Raw genomic sequence first — 25,550 nt, 5'->3', positions numbered from 1 at the left:
ATGAAAAGGAATGCCTTAGAAGGCATATCAGTAACCCTGGGCATGTTTTGTAATTAATTTAATTCTACTCCTAAATAATGCAGTTGCACTTTCCCCCTTCTTTGTTCATTAATGGAGTTAGCTTCAGGAGATACAAGCCATTCTCCTATTTGTGAAGTAACAGGTAACCCTAGCTGCTGTGATTTGCAGGGGCATGTCAGCTCTGATCAAAAATGGTTATTCCAGTCTCTCAATGTTGGGTGTTTCACTATGAGCAGTATAATCATCCCTGGCACAAGTGATATTTGTTGAGAGGCTGTATTACGTTTCAGTGTAGTAGCATTTTTCCAGAGGGAAAGATGTACTTGTAATTCAGTAGTAATTCGGCATTCAGCAATTTTATGTAACAATGAATAATTTTATTAAAGTCAGGTTATCTATAGTGGTGTTATCAGAGATCAGTAAAATTTGTTAAAGATTGGTAATGCCTCTGCGGCGACAATAATAGTTCCTTAGTTTTGGACTTGGGGTCAGGATTTTGTGAATCCAGTAGTCCTTATGGGAGATGAATAAAACTCTGCTCCAGAGTTTTGTGGTACAGGCTAAGTTTATATTGTCATGCAGGCAAATCTGTAGTGGTCACAGACAGTTTAGCTTGTTGAGGTCAAAGATTAACTTGCTAAACTTTGTTGAGTGATAATATTACCATTATAGTTCATGTAGAGGCCAACTGCTCTGTAGAAAAGCTGTCTATGCTAACAGCACCTGACATGCTTTGATCATTCTCATTCTTCTAGCTAATGTTACCCACAGTACACAGGTGCTCTTTATTTACTTAAGTATAGTTCAGCCTTCCCAGTTTTTTTTTTTCAGTAAAAGAACAGAGGTACAGTATTCACTATCAAATGGCTTGATTTACAAAACACAGAGCACAAATCAGGTCGCACAATGTAGATTTAAAAAAAAAAAAAAAGACATTACCTAGGTTTCTTAAAACAGAAACCTGAAAAATCAAAGAAATTCCATTCTGCGCAACTGTAAGAGATCATGTTACTTAGTTTGTAAATGAGGAGAAATGGCAGACTACTTGCCAGCCTCCTGAGTTAGCGGTATGAGGCCTTGCTTAATAAGGAGGATTGTGAAGTGCAAGTAATATTATCAGAAGTCAGTGGAAGAGTGAAGAGTAGAATATGTGGTTTCCTGGCTCCCAACACAGTGCATCTTCCACAAGGCTCACGGGTATTTTGATGAAGAGCAGAAGCATAAGTTTTTTCTGTGACCTGTCTGAAGCTGTGTGTATTGCAGGAGGCTCAGCAGATTCTGGGAGCATGTGAAGTTCAGTCAGAACATTTAGAAAGTTAAAGGACAAGTGTAGAACAAGTTCTGTCCATGTTCAGTGGATGATTTTCGGTTGGTTATAACTTCGCCATATTTGGTCAAATCTTCACATAGACAGTGAAAGGCTCGTTTCTGACCTCAGATGTACCCACTGCCAAATGTCAAATTCCTACTCCTAAATTCCTGAGACATTAGAGTTAAGAAAATAAATATATAAATGAACTGATTTTTTTTTAGTATTGGTAAGCCTATATATTTTTCACCACCTTATTCTCTGAAACAGTCAAGCCATTTTTGCTCAACTTTATTTAAAAAAAAAATGTAACCTGAAGTAGAGACCATGCATGGAAAATTTCCTCCTAAATAGTTAAAATTTGTTGTAGTTATGAACAGCTGTAAAGGGGGATTATAATGGAAAGTGTTAGGCAACCTTAACTGTAGGCATTGTCTGTAATTTTTCTGAGGTATTAGTTGGAGAGATTTTATATATTTGAGCTTTTACCTTGTGGCCTAGCAGTAGTTATTTGTAATATTTGTGTTTGATGCTTGCTGTTCTTATCTACTCCCCAGGATTTAATGATTGTTCTGTTTTATTATCGAACTAGCTGGTACTAGTCAGGTCAGCTATGTCAGGTCTCTCAGCTAGGCAAAGTTAAGTGCGGCTAGTTCATGGATAGGAGAATGCCAATTTATAAAAAAGGAAGAACTTTGTGAAATGTGTATCTTTTCTACATTAGACTTCTGCTGCAGTTTTGTCTTCTGCAGGATTTTTCTGCGGTTTTGTTTTCACTCCTGCCACCTCTGTGAAGTGCCTCATGTAGGAGTTCTCAAAATGGAGGTCACACTGTGAAGGCATGTTGCACACTGGTGTCTAGGGGTCCTGCTAACCCTGCCCTTTCCAAACGATTATATGGGTGAGTGCTGTCGGCTAGGTCCAGCTAGATTGAGGAGGCATAGGAAAAGAAGTTCTGATATGAAAAAGGGAGTCCCACTAGGAAAAAATTTGAAAACCACTGAACTGACATGTGGTTGGTGCTATTAAATATAATAACATGCACAAAAAAGTTGATGCATCTTTAAAGTTATGATTTCAGTCTCATTACATGTTGTTTCCTACAACAGTCTGACCTCTTCCCCCTTGTATATACACATACAGGAAGGTCTTTCAATACATAATCACATAACAGAGACTAATGTGATGTACATTGCCCAAGCTGAGGGAAGTGTGACGCATAAACCAATGGCATGACTAGTGAAAAGTAAATTGAATTAGATTTTTAAGATACTTTCAGATTTAGTCATCTCAGACGGTGCCATTAGCACAATAAAAGTTTTTGTAAGTATCTGACGTTTAGCCTTGCAGTGCCCCTTTTTAACATGTTTGACAGTCACCTGGTGCTGAGAGCCGCTTAGAATCCAGTGGGCGAGAAAGGGAGGAGATGCTGATGTCACAGTAGCCCGGAAAGAAAGTTCTAGGAAGAGTCAGTTGGTCAGTTAGAGGCAGACTGTCTGTTGGGCGGAGCCCTGTCTGTGTGTCCGTCACTCAGCGAGGGCCGGGGCGTCTGCTGTCCCAACCTGTCTTGCGGTGCTCTGTTGAGTGGGCCCATTATCTGATGCTTCCCTGCGCTTCCCAGGCCGCGTCAGAAGCAGCGCTGTGCCAGGCGCTCAGCACGAGTGCATGGACGACACCAGCGAGAAGAGGGGCAAGACAGCCAAACTTGGCGTGCTCAAAACACCAGAACCACCTGCAGCCTGTAAGAGGGACCAGAAAACCAAAAACCAGAGCATGTATTGGATGGCAGGAAAAAACTTCGGTGAGGAGAAGCATTTGTGTCCCAAACTTTTGAGTGGGCGCAGATAGGTGATAGCACGTGGTGGTGGTGAGGGGGCACATTTATTGAAATGGTGGAAAATAATACATGGTACAACAAAGAAATAGAGCTTCACAAATCAAATTTTAACATTTCAGCCTCACATGGTTTTGTTGCCCGTGGGAGCAGGGCATAATTGAAACTAGTTTCGCACGTGTGTGTGTGGTGTTTTTTTAATTAACACATTTGTATTCTGTTCATGTAAGTGGCAAAACCCATGTTGGCTAAACTGCTAGGTTGGAGGGACAGACCTGTTGTTCAAGCCAGATACATACCATTTTTCCATGTTCTGTCTCTCAAAAGCTCCCCAAATACAGTGTATTTCTGTGTCCTTATTTATCTCCTCAGATGCCCCTGTTGATAGTTTTCAGATGTTTTAAGTCACTTTTTTGAAAAATGGTTTCCTAAGAGACTTTATTTTGTAGTGTTGACAGAGCCAAAGTTTAATTTTCTTTTATTGGTAACTAGGCCCTTGCTAGCAGGGTTTGCAGATGCATCCCACCCTGTAATTACTGCTGAAGAACGCTAACCGACAGAAAATGGGAGGGTGACAAGGGACGCTATCAAGAAGGTTTTGCAGGAGCTTAGAAGGTGTGCAAGAGAGTTATTGGAGAGGGAAAGCGGGACCTGGGAGGAGGAGTCTGGGAGAAGCAAGGCAGAGCAGGTTGGCGCCTGCCAGCCTTATCAGAAACAAGCAATGAAAGGTTAGACACATTAAGTGAAAGGAGGGGAGCAGAGCCACCTGGACGCTGCTAGAGGGTGAGGAGGCAAGCCTCATTAAGGAGGAGAGTGATGCAGCTGGCTAGCCCCCATTGGAAGGATGGGATGTCAATTTCTCAATGGGACAGAAGTTGGCTAACCCGACCAGGAGAGTGAATGGAGTGAGCTGGCTGGCTCCTTCCAGAGGGAGAAGGAAGAGCTAGGCAGAGAGGGTCAGCTGGGTCGAATGAAACTAGCTGCTTTTCTAAGGGGTAGGTGTTCTGGCTTCAGTCCCAGAAAGCTTTAGGCAAAATAATATTATGCATGCGTCACTCTGACTGAAACGTCCCTGTCGCTACTGCAAGTGGGTCAGTTCCTATTGTTTGCAGAAGTCAGTTCAACTATTCTTGCCTTTATAAATTTGCCAGTTGAGCTTGTAAAAGCTTCAAAAAAGGAAAAATCTTCAATTTGCTGTTTAACGCTTGCTGCAAATTACTGATTCAGCTTTCTCCACTGAAAGATGGAATATATAAATACATTTTTAAAAGAAAAGACCTTTAAAATCTAAAAACTTGCTCCTCTTGGTTTTTCTGTTTCTTTTGTCTCTGGAAGAAACTGGCGTCCTGTACAGTCTTCTTCCCTGTCTCACTGCTTCATCCACTAACATAGCATCTGCTCTTGCCTGAGAGGTTTTTAGATTTTATTCTGGAGTCATTAATGATTTAGCTATTTTACTTTTAAATGCAAAAGTTTAGAAAACCTTGCAGGAGAGCTGAGAAGTTATTTTGGTGAAGAATACTGTATCAACGCCTGCAGTCGTATATCATCTCCAGAGCAGGGTGAATAAGCTTGGTCAGCATTTAGGAGAAGAGGCCTCCAAACCCAGGGTGTTGGAAATAGTTTGGTGATTCGGTGCGTGGCATTCTTTCTTCTGTGTCAATAATGAAGTAATTCCAGCATGTAATGCTAGAGGACACAATGCTGTTGACTGTGGCTTTGGATGAGCTTTAAAAGCCAAGATCCTGTCCATTTGTTGTTAAATGTCCCGTGCTACTTTGTTTAGGTGTAGTGGTGTTAGCTATTGTCACTTCACTAAATACCTGTTTGATTACTTGATTACCCATGCTGCTTACCTAAAATTCTTTTTATGGGAGAAGATATTGTCCACTTCTCTCATAAAGGCTGGTGTGCATGGTACTGGTGCAGAATGTCCGCCATGTTGTACTCAGAAAAGCTGCATTTCAGTAGTGAGGGAGTGATTTATCTTCTCTAATTCAGTCTACAATATATACAGTACACACACATCTGCCAGGGACTGGAAAAATTATGTATTTGACAGAAACTGCTGGCTGGGTAGGTGGAACAATCTTGTATTCAGTAAGTTTAGGGAGACTATTTGCCTCTAAAGCCAGGAGGTTGCCCAATAACAGAAAAAATCACGTTAGTCTTTAGAGCATTTTAGAATTCTTCAAAATGAAAAAGTGCTATTCAAGTGTGTGTGTGTGTGGGGGGGTAAATATTCTCAAATATAAAGCTACAATAATCTATCCAGGAAACAGGAGAGTACAAAATGTGGAAGAGAGACGGTAAGAGAGGCAAAGAGATGTAGAGAATCAGAGACCAGGAAGCAGAAGAAGCCAGCAGGAGAGTAAGTCATGGTCTTCCAGAGAAACGTGATGAAAGATTAGGGGAAAATTTAAGACATGAATTTTTAAATATAGGCTAGTAAACCAAAAACAAGGAATAAATGGATAGAAGAAAGGAAGGTTTTGGTTTTGTCATGTGCAAAGCTTTTATTGATAAAAATACAGTTAAAATATGAGCAATGCCACTAGAAAATGCAACATTAAGTGTCAGTACCCATAACTTCTATGGCTCTGTTGATAGTATTTGTGATGCAGTTCAGCAAACAAAACTAATTTTGAACCTGTGCTGTTGTGTTTATACCACACAATGCCTTGTCTGTTAGTCAATCAGAATGCAAAGCTTTTTAATGGCTTTTTACAGTTGTGTGCACCTGTTAGATGAAGTTGGCAAGCGTGTATAGAGAAACATTTACAGATTGTTTTTGTTTAAAGTGAACTACTTAGGAATAAATAAAACGGTTAGTGTTGTCCCCTTTGATAACCATCTTGGGTGGATGGATGTAGTTTTGTGGATATGTTTCAAGTTATAAGTTATAGTCCTTTACCCCATAACTATTTAGTGTAGAGGACCATAAAAAACGACCATAGTGGATTATATTTGTAACCTAGGTCAGAACTATATGTAACTTTTCAGAGGATACATGAGAATAGTTTTCATATTCAGAAAAGTACTATTTTAAAGTTTTAGTTTGTATGTCCCAAGTCTCAGGCATGCCTGAGCCTGACTTTTGGACAAAAAAACTGATCAGGGCAGGACCAGATGAGTAATGTTTGTGGTGGTTCAGATCTCTGGGGAACCATTTTAAGCAGCTGTGTTGCCTCTCATTTAAAACCCACATTTTGCAATAAATAGGAAACGGCTGGAATTTGGCAGATCAGTTACAATAAAACAACATACTACCATCAATACAGTGGGAACAGCTTTAGCATCTACTACAAAGTTTTTTACGCCAGTGGTTCTCAATCAGGGGTATACATACCGCTGAGGATACGCAGAAGTCTTCCAGGGAGTACATCAACTCCTCTAGATATTTGCCTAGTTTTACAACAGGCTACATGTAAAGCACTAGTGAAGTCAGTGCAAACTAACATTTTATACAAACAATGACTTCTACTACTCTATATATTATACACTGAAATGTAAATGTACAATATTTATATTCCAATTGATTATTTTATAATATGTTAAAAATGAGGAAGTAAATTATTTTTCAGTAATAATGCGCTATGGCACTTCTGTATTTTAATGTCAGATTTTGTAAGCAAATAGTTTTTAAGTGAGGTGAAACTTGGGGATATGCAAGACCAATCAGACTCCTGAATGGGGTACAGTAGTCTGGAAAGGTTGAGAGCCACTGTGTTAGACGTTACTCCTTTCTCCTTCTGCTTCCACCAAAAAAAGAGAAAAAGACTGGAAAAACTTGGCAGTAATAAAATTCTCTAAACATGTTCACCCTTCTTTATGGGCTGTAAAAGAAAAGCACCTTTGTGTTGGCTGTACAGGAAGGTAGCAGCATAATTCCCTTTTTGACACAACTGTCTTATCCAAGAGTATTGTGCATAGTTCCTTTTAAATCGCCTCCCTCCCAAACGTGCACTTCCTGCTTCATAAAAATACCTCTTCCATTGCTGGGCTGCACTTTGAAGGCACATGACTAATAAAAGACAAACACAATCAAATGAAACCTGTGAAACTCTGGATCATTATTTTAATTGTCTTGATTCAATACATCTGAAAATTGAGGGGATCTTGTAACAAAATTTTTTCCTTTCGCTGAGATTTTATTTATTGATATAAATGTCTAGACTTCAAACAAACAAAACCCCACCCTGTTTTACCTTGAGGTGCTGTATTTTAATACATTTCCACCAACAGTGTGAAATATAAAACAGCCAAATGACAAAATTGGAGGAGATTGTATAAAAAAGATGTACTTTGCCAGGCCAAATGAAAAGTAAATGTTAACGCTTTCACCAGGATGTTATATCTGAGGTTTCCGAATATTTTCAGTTGCTTAAGTACACACACTCAAGGGTAGAATAGAGAGCTTGTTTAAAAAAAAGCCTTAAAATGAATTTGTTCAGGTCATCACAATCCAAAATTTTGAAATACACTCATGGCCCTTGATTGAGAAAATATTATCAGTCCCTCCTGCCAATAATGCAGATAAAATTCCAGCTTGTTACTGGGAGGCGGCTTGTACATAGCTCCCCTTGGAAAGCAGGACACTTGTATATATCCACACTTCCCCTGCTCCTAAGAATGGAGCCGAAGAGCAACGCAGAAGGATGGATCAACGCAGACACATCACATTTTAAGCCTTTTGTCCTTGACAGTGTCTAATTTATAGTGTGTTGTCATAAATGTAAAGGGAAGGGTAAACCCCTTTAAAATCCCTCCTGGCCAGAGGAAAAATCCTCTCACCTGTAAAGGGTTAGGAAGCTAAAGGTAACCTCGCTGGCACCTGACCAAAATGACCAATGAAGAGACCAGATATTTTCAAAAGCTGGGAGGAGGGAGAGAAACAAAGGGTCTGTGTCTGTTGGTATGCTGCTTTGCCGGGGATAGAACAGGAATGGAGTCTTAGAACTTTTAGTAAGTAATCTAGCTAGGTATACGTTAGATTATGATTTCTTTAAATGGCTGAGAAAAGAATTGTGCTGAATAGAATGACTATTTCTGTCTGTGTGTCTTTTTTGTAACTTAAGGTTTTGCCTGGAGGGATTCTCTATGTTTTGAATCTAATTACCCTGTAAGGTACCTACCATCCTGATTTTACAGGGGTGATTCCTTTACTCCTATTTACTTCTATTTCTATTAAAAGTCTTCTTGTAAGAAAACGGAATGCTTTTTCATTGTTCTCAGATCCAAGGGTTTGGGTCTGTGGTCACCTATGCAAATTGGTGAGGATTTTTACCAAACCTTTCCCAGGAAGTGGGGTGCAAGGGTTGAGAGGATTTTGGGGGGAAAGACGTGTCCAAACTACGTTTCCCAGTAAACCCAGTTAGAGTTTGGTGGTGGCAGTGGTTATTCCAAGGACAAAGGATAAAATTAATTTGTACCTTGGGGAAGTTTTAACTTAAGCTGGTAAAAGTAAGCTTAGGAGGTTTTCGTGCAGGTCCCCACATCTGTACCCTAGAGTTCAGAGTGGGGAAGGAACCTTGACATGTGTGTTCGTATTATTTGTCTTTTCTGATTCCATGTCTCCACTGCTGCACTTGGCAGCATCACTAACACCTAAAGTGGTATAATTGTTGGCATTAGTGATGTCATTGACTATTGCAGGAAAATAATTCATAGATTCATAGATACTAAGGTCAGAAGGGACCATTATGATCATCTAGTCCAACCTCCTGCACAACGCAGGCCACAGAATCTTACCCACCCACTTCTGCAAAAAACCTCTCACCTATGTCTGAGCTATTGAAGTCCTCAAATTGTGGTTTAAAGACTTCAAGGAGCAGAGAATCCTCCAGCAAGTGACCCGTGCCCCATGCTACAGAGGAAGGCGAAAAACCTCCAGGGCCTCTTCCAATCTGCCCTGCAGGAAAATTCCTTCCTGACCCCAAATATGGCGATCAGCTAAACCCTGAGCATATGGGCAAGATTCACCAGCCAGATACCCAGGAAAGAATTTTCTATAGTAACTCAGATCCCACCCCATCTAACATCCCATCACAGGCCATTAGGCCTATTTACCATGAATATTTAAAGATCAATTAATTACTAAATCATGTTATCCCATCATACCATCTCCTCCATAAACTTATCGAGCTTAATCTTAAAGCCAGATAGATCTTTTGCCCCCCACTGCTTCCCTTGGAAGGCTATTCCAGAACTTCACTCCTCTGATGGTTAGAAACCTTCGGTCTAATTTCAAGTCTAAACTTCCCAATGACCAGTTTATATCCATTTGTTCTTGTGTCCACATTGGTACTGAGCTTAAATAATTCCTCTCCCTCTCTGGTATTTATCCCTCTGATATATTTATAGAGAGCAATCATATCTCCCCTCAACCTTCTAAGTCCTGAATTCTGGTCTTGGCAAGGTTAAAGCTGTTCAATTCACCTTTAAATTTAAATCGTAGCATTAATTAGTTGAAGTTGTGTCACAGTCTTCAGATGGCTTGTATTCCTTACCAGGTTCAGTTAATTAGACTACCACTACTTTGCTGGATTTATTAAAAATTATCAGGTAACTCAGTCAGATGTATTACCATCAATTCTTCTCAGGATATTTGGATTTTGGTCTGCTATTTCTCATATTAACTCTTAGGCTTTGTCTCAGAGTACAGCTGCTCTAGCATGGTGCCCTAGAAAGGAAAGAAGGCATGAGAAGCCCTCTCTCTCCTGCTCCTTACACATCTGAGCAGGGGAAGCCAGAAATTGGCTGTGGGGAGTGTAAGGGTTGTACTACTGTTAGCTGTCATTGGCACCAAAAAGGGTGTATCTGGGCAAGGTAATAGTGTGTGCATATAGAGCTGTTGCTCTGCCCATCATGCATCAGTCAAGCAACACTAGGAGGAGCATGGTCTACATCTTTTGAATTATAACAAGAGTTGTCCTTCACTATTCTCCGGACAGTTTCTCTGGCAGTATTATGACAAAGACATAAATACTGCGCAGACTATACATCAACTCATGCACACCCTAGCATGCCACTAGTTTGACTGTCAATCTTCAGTCAACCTGAATTGCAGGTAGTGGTTGGAGGCTCTCTCCCCCCACACCGCCAGATATGTAGTATGATGCTTGAACAACATGCCTGATGAATGTAACCTCTTAATTATTATCCCTAAAATATGATATGTATGGAACAGGGAGGAAAACATTTTTTGCCCACCCAAACAACATGTTTTCCTAAATTTCAATTATAACAATACTAATATGTGATTTTTCTGAAGCTGAAGTTTTACATGGAACAGATTTAGTGCTGTGGGATCCACTACTGCAGCAAGTGACTATCAGCAGCAAACATTAATAGTTAGCCTGTTCCAAAGATGTCTATTCCAAAGATGCTATATTTGTTATACATGCACACAGAAACTTGCCCTCAACTTCGTTGTTCTTTCTTTTTAGGTTAATTTTTTCTGAGTTACTAATTTTTTCCCCATGATCTTTTTGGCAAGAATTTTACTTGAATCACTTCAGAGAATTTCTTTTATAGGGCTTAATTGGTGTTATTATATATTGTGCTTTTGTTTTCAAATTTGAGTGTATTTAGTACTCACAAAAGTGAGGGACTAGACGACTAGCTAGAGCCACATGCTTTGGCTAGCAAACAGGTCTCGTGCAAGCTTCCCAACACAGCTCTATCACTGTACTTCAAAAATGTCTTAAAACACCTAGGCTGCTCTGATTGTATGATGTTTTTGAATAGTGATTGACAGTTGCTTAGTAGTGCTTATGTGATTTGTTGTATATTATGTTTTTTATTTTTCTTAAGATATTGTTCATTCCCATGGACTTCAGAACTGCATGAGCTCCTAGGTCTGCATACATAGATTGCATTGTAAGATTGGGACCTCAGACTATAGCATGACAATGTTCTCCACCTTTTCAGATTTCCCTCTAATATAAATGTTATATGAGGGGAGGAAAAATGTTTCTCCACTGTTAAAGGTTGTTAAAGTTTGCAACATTAACTTGGACATGTTGAATACTTCGTATATTTTATGGTATTCATTTAACAACACAAACTGTAATGCAGTCTGTTGAGATTTACATTAATCAATTAAGTAGAAATAGAAAATCCTACACATTTGCAATATGGAAGAATTGATGTTGTTGTAGGAACTTGTTTAAGCCAAAGGAACTTAAACTGAATACAAAACCAACTGATGTGAAGCTCAGAGTTGTATATGGAATTCTCAAAAGTTTATAACAGGCAATGTCACATTATACAAATCTGGTCTCTGTCAGCCAGTGGACAGAAAAACAACCAGACCAAAGAAAAGCATCTGATAGAGTTTAAGAGGGAAAATTATTAACTAGACAGTAACAATAAATAAAAACCTCTATAAAATCCTAGCAATATCATATTGAATGCATTAGTTACTGCATTTAGTTAACAGGAAGAGACAACACTCTTATTTACAAAACCTGGGTTAAATATCAGATAATTGTGATTTTTTTTCTGGACTAAATGCTAAACTTGTGTTTTAACAATTAAAATACTTGTATCTAGGCAGTGAAAAATGAATTTTTGTATTTTTTGCTATCAAGTTGTATTTTAAAGTGTTTTTCTCTCTCTTATTGCTGTGGGAAAGATGTATATAAATGGGATAGTGACTGAACAGGGAAAAATGTTAAACTGGTTATACGAAGAATGCTGTCAGATTGACAAAGGAAATAAACTGAAAAATAGAGAAAATATTTGTTTGTCTAATGTGTACACTGTAGCTGAGAGTGTGTCTGTGAGCCAGGGTAGACAGACATGCGCTACCTCTCCTTGAGCTAGCATGCTAAAAATAGCACCGTGAACATGGTGGCACGCTCATACTTGGGTGGCTGGCCTTTGTTATTGCCTGTGCCACGAAGTCCACAGTTCTATTTTTAATGCACTGTCTACTGGTGTAGGGAGCCATGCTCCCAGCTGCAGTGTAGACATACGCTTAGTGTGCATCCGATGAAGTGAGCTGTAGCTCACGAAAGCTCATGCTCAAATAAATTGGTTAGTCTCTAAGGTGCCACAAGTACTCCTTTTCTTAGTGTACAGAAACTTTAGGTGGTGTTTGAAACAATAGTAGTTAAAAATAAAATCAGTCAGAAGTAAGTTTTAAATTGACAGTGTCCCTTTAACTAGAGTTGTAGGTATGTGCTCCAGCTATAATAAAAGTAAATTCAAAGGGACAGTCTTGTCTTTCTGTAGTTGGAGATATCAGATGGATAGAAGATCTGGTATATTGTGTCACAATTTTAATCCAACTGCACCTGATTTCCCCCTCTCTGGTCCAGAAAGGGCACCCTCTTAAAGGTTTCTAGCTCCCAGCCATTACCTCTCTTGGGCAGAGACCTGCATCTCAGTCTCTGCTGACAGAGAGGTTTAAGGCTGCACAGTTCCCTGGGTTTACACTGTGATATCCCCAACAAGCCAAACTGCCTAAACAGGCCAGCATCTGTGCTTTGCTAAAACCTGTGTGTTGACCACAGTGAAAAGTTACAACACAGCTCCTTTTAAGCAAGTGCATTTATTCTTCAGGTAAAAAGCATTACAGATAAGATATAAAAAACATAAGCATTCCTAAACCCATGCTAACAGCTTACCAGAGGTCACCCATTAACCTTATGAGGGCTTAGGAGACCAAAATCTTTCCGACCCTTCCACAAGCGCTGGGACCCCCTTTGAGCTGGAGGTTCCGTCCGTTGGCTGGATCCGAAAGAAGGTACCAAGTCAGTTCAAATGCAGGCTATTTATCTCAAAGTCCTTTCTTTGTCTGTTGGCCTCTGGAGAATTCAGTTTGAACTAGTATATGTGATACCTTTTGTGGGGGGTTACAACCTGGTTGATTTGCCATAATCACCACATACAATGCTTAGTTCCCAGAGGGGAGCTGTGATATCCCTCCCCATTGAGTATAACACAGTTATAAAACTTTCATTTAACACAATGGACCCCAAAGATACTGCATTGCAATATGTGTCTCATCTCTCTCCTTGAGAAGTTACATTCAGTCCTGGCCCACAATAATACATAAACTTAAAACCATAAGGTATTCAAGGATATTATAGGTAATTGCCATATCTTTCACACATTGATTTACTCTCTTCCTAGAAGTAAAAAACTTTCCTGAAAATAGGTGGGGATGATAAGATGCACCCATGCTGTATATTAACCCATCCCTGCTTTACTAGTTTTAACAACAAAAACTTAATGCAAACCAGTTAAATGCTATGGCATATTGTGTAGCTAAAAAGTAATTTTACTTTTCACCTTATGATTTAAAGTAAGTAATGCTGCAGTTTAAATGTAAAGGTCAATTGAAAGGGATTTTCCTGCCAGGAACAGAGTTCAGTCCCTGAGAGTTATGTATTTCTCTCATAACAGTTGGAGACATCACTTACACCTAAACTGGGGGAGTTGCATTTCTTTCACTGCTTTAAACATTAGTAGAGCTACCAATCAAACAGAGGGAACACAGAACCCAAAAGGTCTGAATAAAAATATTGTCAGTTACTTGACAGCAGAAATTATTTTCATCTTGTTTTTAAATGGACTTGTTTGTAATAATTAAGTTTACACATTTATAGTCATAATTTGAGCTTTTAAGCTATAAATTATTTATTTAGAAAGCACTTCTGATCATCTTTTCATTCTGACATGAAGATTTGGACCCATCTATTATAGCGCAAAGGGAAAATGTGGTATGTGGTCAAGAATAGATAAAGGTATTGCAGAGGAAAGAGGATAGGGTGAGTCCTCTAAATAATTGAGAATGGATGGAAAGAAAACAAAACAAATAACTATGAAAACAAAACAGAGGCAAAGAGAAAGAGATGTACTGTTGTACCAAAGGGATTGCCAATATCTTTGGACCCTAGATTTGGTTTTATATTAAGATTAGTGCTTGGTCTAAGCCATAGATCTCGGTCCAGGTCTGAATTTGTAGCTCAGACTTGTGCCTCTACTGGGCCATGTATGATTATGGAATCTATGCGCCAATATATTTTGTTAAGTGGCATTTAAGTTTGGATACAGATTTTGAACCTCCATATTTAGATGTAGTCATTTGTGATGTGGCCCATTATACAGAGATGAAGATTAAATCTTTGGTTTTGATTCAGACCCATTTTAAATAAAAACTAATAATTTGGGGACTATCCAGATTACTCTACCTCCTTATGCTAGTTCTGCCATTTTGCCATGAAGTGTGTGTGTGTATTGGGATCGGGGGCTGAATTTTAGAGTGACAAAATTGTGGTCTGTGGAGGCAGCTGGCTGGTCACAAGGTGATGGACATAAAATATATTAAATAATTTCCTGTTATGACTTTTCTATGTTGGCAGTTTCTGTAGATGCCACAGAGGTGCTGTGCTGTGTCATGTGAATGGGAGGGGAAGTAGTCGGTCCACTGAAAGGGGGTAGTCCATGACATCTCTGTGTTTAAAATGTGGAGGAAGTTTGAAAACCCTGTCTTAGACTGTATTAAAGATCATAACTTGCTAATCAATTTAAACTTCATACAGCTTTAGTGATGTTTCCTTTGCATTCTGTGAAGATGAAGCTAGTTCTTGTTTAGTAAGTAAAATCTGCTTCCTTCTCCTCTGAATGAAGAGAGTCTCTTATCAGTAGAAATGGTGCAGTTCTGTCTAGGGGGCTAAATTGGGCGCTGGTATTACACAGAATTCAGCTCTAAGGTGGCAACCTGCTTGCAGGATTGTGAGGCTACTGGCATCTTGAGCTGCAGTAGTGGCTGCAGAGTAGCCCATGGCCTCCGGGGAGGATTCCTTCCCAGTTGGCCTTCCTCCTCAGCAAAGTATCAGTCTGTGTGATGCATGGGAGGATTTGTCTCTAACTGCAACTACTACTGTATGTTATACCAGTGTGTCAATGCAGCAAATATATTTGAGATATGATCTCCTCAGTTTTCAAAATTCTGTCTACAATCATTAGTTTTTAAATATGTGTAAGAGCCTATAAATCTGTGTAAAAGTTATTAATATAGTCTCTGTTGCAGGCCGCCAAATTGCATGTCCATGTTTTATACAAGAAATGTTTTTAGCACTCACTATTTTCTTACTCTATGGTGAAATACAATACATACCACACATTATCCTGGATAAAGTCGGTTATTTAGAAATGATTGCATCAGTTCTACTATAAATCTTAAATTTTCATATTACAGTGTGCAGTTTTCAAAGAAAAATAAAGATAGATGACACTATAATTCATCAAAAAGAAAGGAATTTTGCTATAAATCATTTTTTGTGGGAAATCTCACAGATGTTCATTTTGTTTATTTCTCTGGGGTCACATTATTCAGCCTTTAATCTTGAATAGGCTGAGTTTGCTGGATTTTGGTGGTTTAATTTTGCATCTACCTTGATTTTTAAGCTTGAAGAAAGTTAAGAACCACAGTAATTATTCCAGATAAAGAAATGACAGGAGTACAAAAAACATGAGCATATTAAAATTGTGGCGTCTGCAGCATTGGTACCACACCATGTATCTTGTCCAGGATCTCCCAAAATACAGGTTCACAAAATTGTATTTGCGTGCCGGGAGCATGTTGCTTTTTAGTGTTTCAAGTCAAAATAATAATTTGTATTGTAGTAGCACCTAAGAGCCCTAGTCATGGACCAGGATCCCATTGTGCTAGATGCTGTAGAAACGCTGAACACAAAGACCATCGCTGTCCCAAGGATCTTATAATCCAAGTATAAGGCAGACAACAGATGGATACAGACAGAAGGGGAAGTTCAAGGAAACAATTAGACAACATTGGTCAGCATGATAAGCAGTGATCTCTGTACACCAGCAGCCTAACCAGTGTCAATTTATTTTTGTAGGCGTCATGGCAAAGCAGAGTTTTGAGGATAATGAGGTAGCTTTGTGGATGTTTGTGAGGTGCTTGAAGCATGAAGGTGCTTGTTTGAAAATTTAACGTGACTTAAATTTGCCAAGAAATAGCTTTGTGGATTTTAATGTTTAGGGCCTGGAAGACCATTTCACCAGAAAATTTAAAAAGTAGGTAACATTTTAGTTCTAAACAGATTAAGAAGATTTGTTTTCAATGGGTAAAGGCCAAATCCTACATGAGAAAATAAAGCTATATAAAGGGAAGGAAACTTCAAATTTTAACTCATAGACTTTCTTTCAAACTGTTTCTTTTGCTGTCATGAAGAAGAGGGAGCTGGGACAGGGGTTTTGCTACCACTGAAACCATGGATGCCCCATACTTCAGAGACCCTCACCTCTTCATCATTCCCCGTCACTGATGGCCTCCCACTTTACTCAGGAACCATGTTGCCAGTGCCTCCTTGCTTTTGCTATACCTGTAACTCCCTTCAGTGCGTGGAACAGCCCTTCACTTAAGATAATTCTGATAGTTATCATTATTTTACGTTTGGAATCCCTGAGGAGTATAAGGAAGGGTGATGCCACATAGTGACCATCATGTTTTCTCCTCCTGTCACTGGCACATCTCTGGAGTCATGAAGACACCATATTGCACCTGTAGAAGGGTATTTTAGGGATTGGGGAAAGCACAACATTGAAATAGCATTTCCCCCATTTTCTATATGCCATCCACCCTATTTGAGTCCACTCTGTTGGTGGAAGTGGAAGGGATTTGACGTCTACTACAGTTGACACTTATTCAGTTCTCCTCTGTATGTGGATAAGCAATTGAGGACTTAGTGAGGCTTTAGAAATTTAGGGTTTGCATTAGTAAAGAAAACACTGTATTAGATCATTTATCTCACTTTATTAAAAATGGATGGATTTATTCATGGTACAGAACTGCTCACTGAAGCGATGTTCAGCAACTCTTATTTTATTATTATTTTTTTAAATCTAGCTGCTCCCGACCCCCAAATAAAACAGTTGTTTACACCCCTGCCATGTGGTAATACATTAGCATTTTCAAGTCTGTGTACTTATCAGTCCTGTTAAACATCACTGATGTTGCTTGTAGAGATGAAGAGAAGTCAACACACATTTTTGTTTAGTAGAAATTTGCCTATTAATGGCTGCAGTTTGCATTTTTTGTAAATGAGTGCAGACATTTGGGGAAGAGCCATGAAGATGAAGGTTGATTAAAGGGAACTCAAGAAATGTCTGAGTGTAATTAACTATGCATTTGCCTCAGAACATATATGTAGCAATGAGGTATTAAGCCACTAATTTAACATGTGCTTTTCCTTCCTTGCCCCAGGCTGGGGCCAGCCTGGTCTTGAAACTGAATATTTCCAATTTGCTATATTTTTATTACTTAGGGTTGAAATGAATCATTTTGAGTGGTGTACAGCATCTCATCTATGGTGATGTATTGGACTAGATCCTGTGCTTTTTTTTCCTGAGGGAAGCATTCAGTGTGAAGCTTGGGGAAGAAAGGTGGTTTTACATCACCTTTGCTCCCCAAAATTCTTGGTCCTCTGTTTGCTCCTGCATTGGGGGAATTCTTCTGGGCCACCATGTACAATTCCTGGGTTGGTCCTGTATACTGCTCCAGTGGTGTATAGGGGCCAAGCCCAGAGTGAGAATTGGCATCCGTGTGTGATAAGGATGATAAATAAAAAAAAGAAGTAGTAAAAGTAAACAGTAGGCCCATGTTGGCTTCTGCTCCATTATAAATTCAGAGCTTGATCATGCAACGTGCTTTGTACTCTACCCTGTTCCAGCAGAGCTTCAGTGGAACTATTCACGTGCTTATAGTTAAACACATGTTTCAGTGCTTTGCAGGATCAGGGCCACAGTGCTCTTTAACCTTGCAGTATTCTCAAGCCCTCATGATGAGACTGTTTTAAAATGGTATAGAAAATACATTTTATTACAAATCATAGAGATTAAAAATAGTGGATTTGTGTTTTAAAAAATGCAGCTAGACTGGGGAAAAAGAAATGGAGCAGGGAGAAAAAAGTTGGAATTAAGGGTAGGAAGTAAGCAATCGGGCATAAACTCCTAAGAAAAGTATGGCATACGTTATGACTGCAGTCCTTTGAAGATTAAAGTTCCAACCAACCATACAAAGATTTGTCAGATATTTAATAGGCTTTTTTATTATTTTTTTCAAGGCCACTAGCCATCATAGTATTTATTATTGCAGCTTTATTCAGTTTCCTTGGGCAAAGACATTGCCAAGCACAATCCTGTTTTGGATCAAATGTAAACCCAAAATAGCTTTATTCCAGGAGCACCCTTTTTATTCTTTGTGTTAAATTCTCAGCATGATATTCTTAACTAAATATTAAAAAGGAGGTGCCCTAGAGATTTATAGCTTGCCTCCATGTGTAATCCCTAGCACTTGAGGTTGTAGATAGGTTGTGTGTGTGTAAAGAAAGATAACAATTGACTTGAGTGGGATTTCTGGGTGCAAATTGATGGAAGGCCTTGGCTTAATCCACCCGATTTTCCTTTCTTTCCCCCCACTTCTCTTGCCATTCAGATGGAAGTACTAGTAGCTAAAATGTAAAGAACTGTTATGTTAAGTTCTAGAATTACATTTTTGTTGTGATGACATTTTGTGACAATTTTAATAGCTCAAAGTCATGACTTTTAATGGTATGTTATAATCTTGAGTTTAGTAAAAAGCTTTGTTCCTGTAGCTGAATAATGGTGCAGACAGACTGCTTTCAATCACATTTGTCAACAATGTTTGACTTAACTGTCCATCTTCTGAAGTTCAGTACTTGCCTTTGCTACATAATTAATAAGAATAAGACTATTTTTTCTTGTTTCCCATGACTCATAAAACAGTTTCTCCCTTTTTCATGTACTTGAATCTGCAATTTTCTTAGCCCATAATGTGTTCTATTTAAAATCTCATTGTCCTTTTTGTGGCAGCAGTTTGTGATGTAACTGTTTAGCTAGTGGAATCAGTAGGTGTTGCTATGATCAGAAGCACACATGCAAAAGTCTTAGGCCAGGTCTACAGTACAGACCTATATTGCTATAATGGTGTCACTCAGGAGTGTGAAAAATCCACCTAGTTATGCCATCCTAACCCTGCATGTATATAGCATGATGTCAGTGGGAGGGCTTCTGCCGCCAAGATATTACTGCCTCTCGGGGAGGTGAATTAACTCTGTCGATGGGAGAAGTTCTCCCGTTGGTGCAGTAGCATCTTCTCTAAAGCGCTACAGCTGTACCAGTGTGTCTGTGCCACTGCAGTATCATAGAATCATAGGGTTGGAAGGGACCTCAGGAGGTCATCTAGTCCAACCCCCTGCTCAAAGTAGGACCAATCCCCAATTAAATCATCCCAGCCAGGGCTTTGTCAAGCCTGACCTTAAAAACTTCTAAGGAAGGAGATTCTACCACCTCCCTAGGTAACCCATTCCAGTGCTTCACCACCCTCCTAGTGAAAAAGTTTTTCCTAATATCCAACCTAAATCTCCCCCACTGCAACTTGAGACCATTACTCCTTGTTCTGTCATCTGCTACCACTGAGAACAGTCTAGAGCCATCCTCTTTGGAACCCCCTTTCAGGTAGTTGAAAGCAGCTATCAAATCCCCCCTCATTCTTCTCTTCCGCAGACTAAACAATCCCAGTTCCCTCAGCCTCTCCTCATAAGTCATGTGTTCCAGACCCCTAATCATTTTTGTTGCTCTTCGCTGGACTCTCTCCAATTTATCCACATCCTTCTTGTACTTGAAGACTGTACTTGACAGTACTGTACTTGAAGACAAGCCCTTGGTTTAAATGAACCTTGAGGGTTCCCTAGGACTTTCTATCCTGAGCAAAAATTCCCATAGAGAAGCCCAAACACATATCAGTGTCCCCTTCCCAGAACTTACCTCTAAGGCTTTGACTAGACTATACATTTATCTTGAGTTAATTGACTGCCAGTTATCTCAAGGCTGTCAACACTTTATAAAGGCTCGTCTGGACACTCCTCAAATATTTGTAGCCTGGAATAAATGTTTGGGGAATGTCCAGATTTAGTCTTTACAAATAGGTCAGTTACCCTGAGTTAATTAGCCAGATAAGGTGGGTGAGATAATATCTTTTGTAGGACCAGCTTCTGTTGGTGAGAGAGACAAGCTTTTCAGCCACACAGAGCTCTTCCTCCGGTCACTCTAATATCCTGGGACCAACATTGCTACAACAGTGCAAACAACCTGAGTTAATTGTCGGTCAATTAAAATAATGATTAAGAAAGTCTTAAGGCCTTGCTTAGAATAACAGGTAATAACAAACCCCTTCCAAATTCAAATCTAGATGAAGCCTTATTGCCTAGATAAGGAGAACAAAGATTTGATTAGCCCCGTAGGGCAAACTAAAGCTACAATCATCTGGGGAGATTTTGGCGTTCTACGGAAATTCTTTGGCCGTTCCTCAGATATACCTACTGTATCTGATTCATAAGGAAGTGCAAAAACTGTAGGATCAAAACCAAGCCTGGTTCTGACCCTGGGTGTGTCTCCATGAAGATGTACATCTTAAAAATACAAAAAACAAACCCCAAACCCCCTCCATTTTAGGCACAGAGCTGCAAGCAGGTTGAAAGCCTGTTAAGATCTCTGGATTTCACTAGTTGAAGAAAGGACATTTTCAGGTAAGCACATATAAATTTCCCTATTTTTATCAGTTTTACCTGAAGAAAAAATTACTGTGCAAAGTGTACTGTAAATGAGGAGTCTTGAAAGATTTTGACAGCCCTAATGAAAAAGTATCTTTTTAACAAATTTAGCACCCTTGCACATACAGCATCAGACTTCAATCCAGCAAATTACCTTTGCATGTGAGTAACTTTAAGCACATCGTCAGTTTCTTTGAATTCAGTGGGATCTTTCATGCATACATATTTGCAGGTTTGGTGCATAAGTTTTACCGGCCAAACTTTCCTTATGTCAGCACAGCTTTCCTGCATTCATGTTCTGTTTGAGTTTGCTGTCAACACCCTCAACTTTTGCCAGCAAAATTTCACAAAATCCCTGAATGAAACAAGCCCTCTACTGGTATAGTTTGACTGGCACCATGCCCATGCGGACACAGAAGTAACGCTATACAGGTTAAAGCAGTCCTGCAGCAGCAAGCTTTCAGTGCAGCTGTCCCTGCGGCGGTGACCACTCTGGTCAGATTTTTGAATGCTACTTCCCAGGGTTCACAATGACCAGAAGCCCACCTCCCAGTTAAAATTCCCACTGTGTTTTGGAGATACCTCTTTCCCTGCCCCTCTATAAGTATACCTGTACAAGCATGGCTACAGCTTGCCCTCATGCTGCTTTCTAGTCCAGGAGTGAGGCCACAGATTGTGGGGAGGAACATTTTGCAGACACAGCTGCAGCATTCCCACAGGAATAAAGATATGCAGACATTGTAAGAGCCATGAAGAACCTGGGGTGCAGGATGGACAAGGGCCAATGCTGGCAAAGTTGCGGGGAGCTGTGGAGGCTTACCAGAAGACAAAGGAGCACAACCTCAAGTCTGGTGTGCTCCCCAAGACCTGGCCCTATAATAGTCCTGCTGAGTTGGGATTCTCCCTTGAGAGAAACAGTGGACACCTTGTGAGCTGCAGTGTAGGGCACCCCACAACTGGTGACCAAAGAAGAGAGCACTGAAAACAGGGACATGGACTATGTTTGGGCCAGTCTAACAGCCAGAAACTCTTAGAGAACCAGCCAGCCCCAAAGACTCAGTCAGTCACTGAGGAAGGGGGCTCGGGTACATGCAATTTAGTAAGACTGCTCCTCTAATACAGGCCATTTTGTTTATTTTCTCTGAGGCCCCCGAAACATCTCTTTCAAAATGGTGGCTGGTCACGTACGGGACAAAGAAATTCTGTTTTAATGTGTTGTGTGCTAGCTGTGGTTCCACAAATACACAACAGTCATTTGTCTTGTCTTTAAAATGGTTAAGAGAGCTCTGTTGATCTGTATCACATCCATGTATTTTGGGTGCAAAATGGAAAAATGGCACGAAAAAGACTGGATGATAGAATGAAAAGCTCCCTGGGAGGAGGGATATCCCACAATGCATGGCAGCAGCCCACAATAAACTGCAAACATTTCCCACAAGGTAGTGCACCAGACGGTGGAGCAGAGAACACTGGGATGCCTACTGACAGTGCCACACATCTTTTGTGTGTACCGCCTGATGTGCTGAAGATATATACTGCACTGGCAAAGACAGACAAATATGAATGCAGTCTGCTGAAATAACTAGAGCATTGGCAGAACTTATGCTGGTAAAACTTTCTGAGGCTTAAATTTGCAAAAAAGGTATGTATTGGGGACACAACATAAATTTGCAGAAAGGTCAGGTAATGCAATGTGTAGGCCAGAAACCACATCTGCTACATGGCAACATTAGTGGTAAAGACAGAATTGTTTGTATTAGCAAAGGTATTGTTACTGTGGGGAAAATAATAATTTCCTGTATCATTTACTGCAAACTTTCTTGATATGAATGCTATTGCAGTCAGGTATGCTGAAACATTTGTAGAAGGGGTGGGGAGGGCACCGGTTATGGAACTGGAGAGGGTGGGAGGAAGCCATGCCCCCACTTTTTAACATGGGTGTAGTTTGGGGGTAAGGGATGGCACTGCAAGCCTTGGGCAGGTGTATAGTGGTGCTGGCAGGGGCTGCGCTTCATGGTGTGGGAGCTGATCACAATTATCAGCTTCCCCCACTGCAGTCCCTGGCAGCGCTGCTCCATGCATGCCGGTGGCTTGTAGTTCAGGGGGACAATGTCATCCCCTGCCCCCCCCCCCGAACTCTCCCACTTTTAAAAGTGGCCCCCTGACCCTTCCCTGGTTCCTTCGCCATTGGTTGCAGTCTTTCCAAAATCACCTTGACATACAACCTCTTGTTTTGTGATTTTAAAATTTACAAACATATTCCATATGAGAAAATAAAAACAGGAGTTAAAAAAGGCAACACACCACCTTGTACTATTGAAGATTAAAAGGATGGTTATAACTGCCAACATATAAATAATGGATTTCATTTATTTTTGAAAGTTACATGTCCAGATTGCCTATTTCTGTAAAAGCTTTGGGATATGCATTTTCATTGTTTTTAGGGAGGAAATAAGTACACAATTCTCATAAATGGCACACAGTAAAAGTATCCAATTCTGCATGCTTTATGTAATAGAATATTAATTTCTTGTACTAATACCCTTATAGAAAAACATTACCAGGTTCATTAAAAATAATAGGATTCTATAGAAATTACTCAAAAATCTATATCTCTTATGTATATTTGTATCCATTCTATAGAATTCTGTAGCAGATATGTCATTATTAAGTAGAGTGGTTTAAAAAGTCAATAAAAAGGTGGTTATTGTCTATTAAATTCTATAGTATTCTCCATAAGGGGAAAGTAAGACATAGCAGAATATCTGATAAAGCCACATTTTAGGTGATTTTGCATAACTCATATTAAAAAAACATAAGCCCCATTATAATGGGCTCAGAACACCTTTCTGTAGCAAATGTTCTGTGGTCTATGATTCATCCCTCCTCAACTCTTTCCCTTGTCAAAGTTGATGTAGGTCATGTAACATTGTGGCTAAAATATACACTTATGAAAAATAAACATTTTAGGGTTGTAAAGAGCACAGTTGTCTATAACTTTTCTGTTGTGTTTTTAGAATATGCGATGTGCATGTTTTAGTTTGTATTTGAGACCGTTTGCCTGCAACTGTAAAAACTGAGCTGTGATCTTTTTAGATGTCACAAACCAAGCAGGGCTTTGCAGGGTTAGTACCTGAGTGGGGGATCTCCAGGAAACATGCGGGTGGTGATGGAAATCATGTTGGTGACTCAGTAAGTACATTTCTCCCTTTGAGTCACTACTGAATCATTGTTCCAGCATAGTGTTTAGGGGAAGTTTGTTATCGGAGGTGTGAACTTCTGGGTAAAACAATAGTCCCCACCACCTGAGGTCATTTGACTTTCTTGTGGCACTCTTTGGATGGGGATGTTAACCCAATTGACCTGATTAAATTTTAACTCGTGTAATTTTATTTTTCCTACTTAAATTCCTCTTTCAGTTTCAGTAAGATACTGTGCTCTTCTTTGCTTATCTCTGTTTATTAGTGTTGTGGTATGGTATTAAAAAGAGCAGGGTTCCACCCCAGATGATGTGCCATTTCACTGGTGAGTGAAGTGATCTGTATATATCCCTTATCTGTCTCACAAGGGTGTTGTCTCTTAAATTAGTTAGTTTGTATAGCAGTTTGGAATCCTCAGGAGAAGCCTGCTGTGAATTTGTAAAATATTATTGCTTTGATTATTTCTAAGAAGCTATTTAATAATAAGATTATTTATTGCATTATAGTTGTGCCTAGAGGCCACAATCAAGATTGAGGTCCTATTGTTCAAAGTGCTGTACACATACCTTGTGAGATATAGTTCCTGCATTGAAGAGTTTACAATTCAGGGCTCCTTAGGTTGTTACCTTTAAGCACATGAGTAGTTCCATGGAGTTCAATTAGACTACTTACAAGAGTCAAGTTAAGTGTCTGAGTGTTAGCCCAAGTAGAAGAGGAAAAGTGTGGGAGAAAAGAAGTCTTTTCCCCATTATACAGATATGGAAATTAGTCACAGAGAAATTAAGTGATTTGCAAGGTCACACAACTAAGTCTGAGACAGAGCTGAAAATTTAACTCAGATCTTCGTGACTCTCAGTTCACAAGACAAGTCTTCCTTTTAAGCAATCAAAACTTGTTCTGTGTAGTTTTGTTGAACTTTTTGCCTAGAACATTGGATAGCACAGCAAGCCAATCATTTATCTGATGTAGTGGTTCGACAAGATACTGTTTTATCTGTTTCATGTTACTTGTTTCATGTTACTTGTTTCATGGAGCTCCTTGTTACTCTTGATTTTTAAGAAAAATAGACTTCTCATTGTCAGTTTTCATTTGCTACCATTTACTGACGGGGGGAAATCAAAAAAGATGAAATAGTAAATGAGGATTATTGTTCATTTTCAATATTCTTTTAACCTCAGGCAAATTAATATTTAACATCTTGTACCATACTGTATTAAAAATGGAAGTGATGAGGAACTGAGGTGATTATTCAAACATTTATTTTTACTCCTGTCAAAAAATGAACAAGCAAACCAAAACCAAAAAAAAAAACCCACTAGCAAAACATCTCTTAATAGTTTACTGTCCGATAAGTATTAATACTGAAAGTGAGTTGAATTTTAAAATCACTGGTTTTAATTCATCTCTCTTGTGTTGGGTTATCCTACTTCAGGACAGCAGCTACTACTGGTTTTTCTGAATGCCAGACCAAGTTTGAACAGACTTGTTAGTTACATTGTAGCTATATCTTCACTAATCTCATAAAGTGTGGTTCTGGCAGATCATACCAGAGGGCCAGACTTTCTCTCTCTCTC

At 39.5% G+C, this 25,550-nt stretch overlaps 1 protein-coding gene across 6 annotated transcripts in view; it reads left to right on the top strand.

Annotated features, from left to right (window-relative positions):
- The window catches only part of PDE10A (phosphodiesterase 10A), a 574,288-nt gene that overhangs the window by 319,522 nt on the left and 229,216 nt on the right, over nt 1–25,550 (top strand). The gene's annotated exons all lie outside the window — the stretch shown is intronic.

The sequence above is a fragment of the Lepidochelys kempii genome, chromosome 3, assembly GCF_965140265.1.
Source record: "Lepidochelys kempii isolate rLepKem1 chromosome 3, rLepKem1.hap2, whole genome shotgun sequence".
NCBI classification, from domain to species: domain Eukaryota; kingdom Metazoa; phylum Chordata; order Testudines; family Cheloniidae; genus Lepidochelys; species Lepidochelys kempii.
This window is presented reverse-complemented; position numbering and strand designations above follow the sequence as displayed.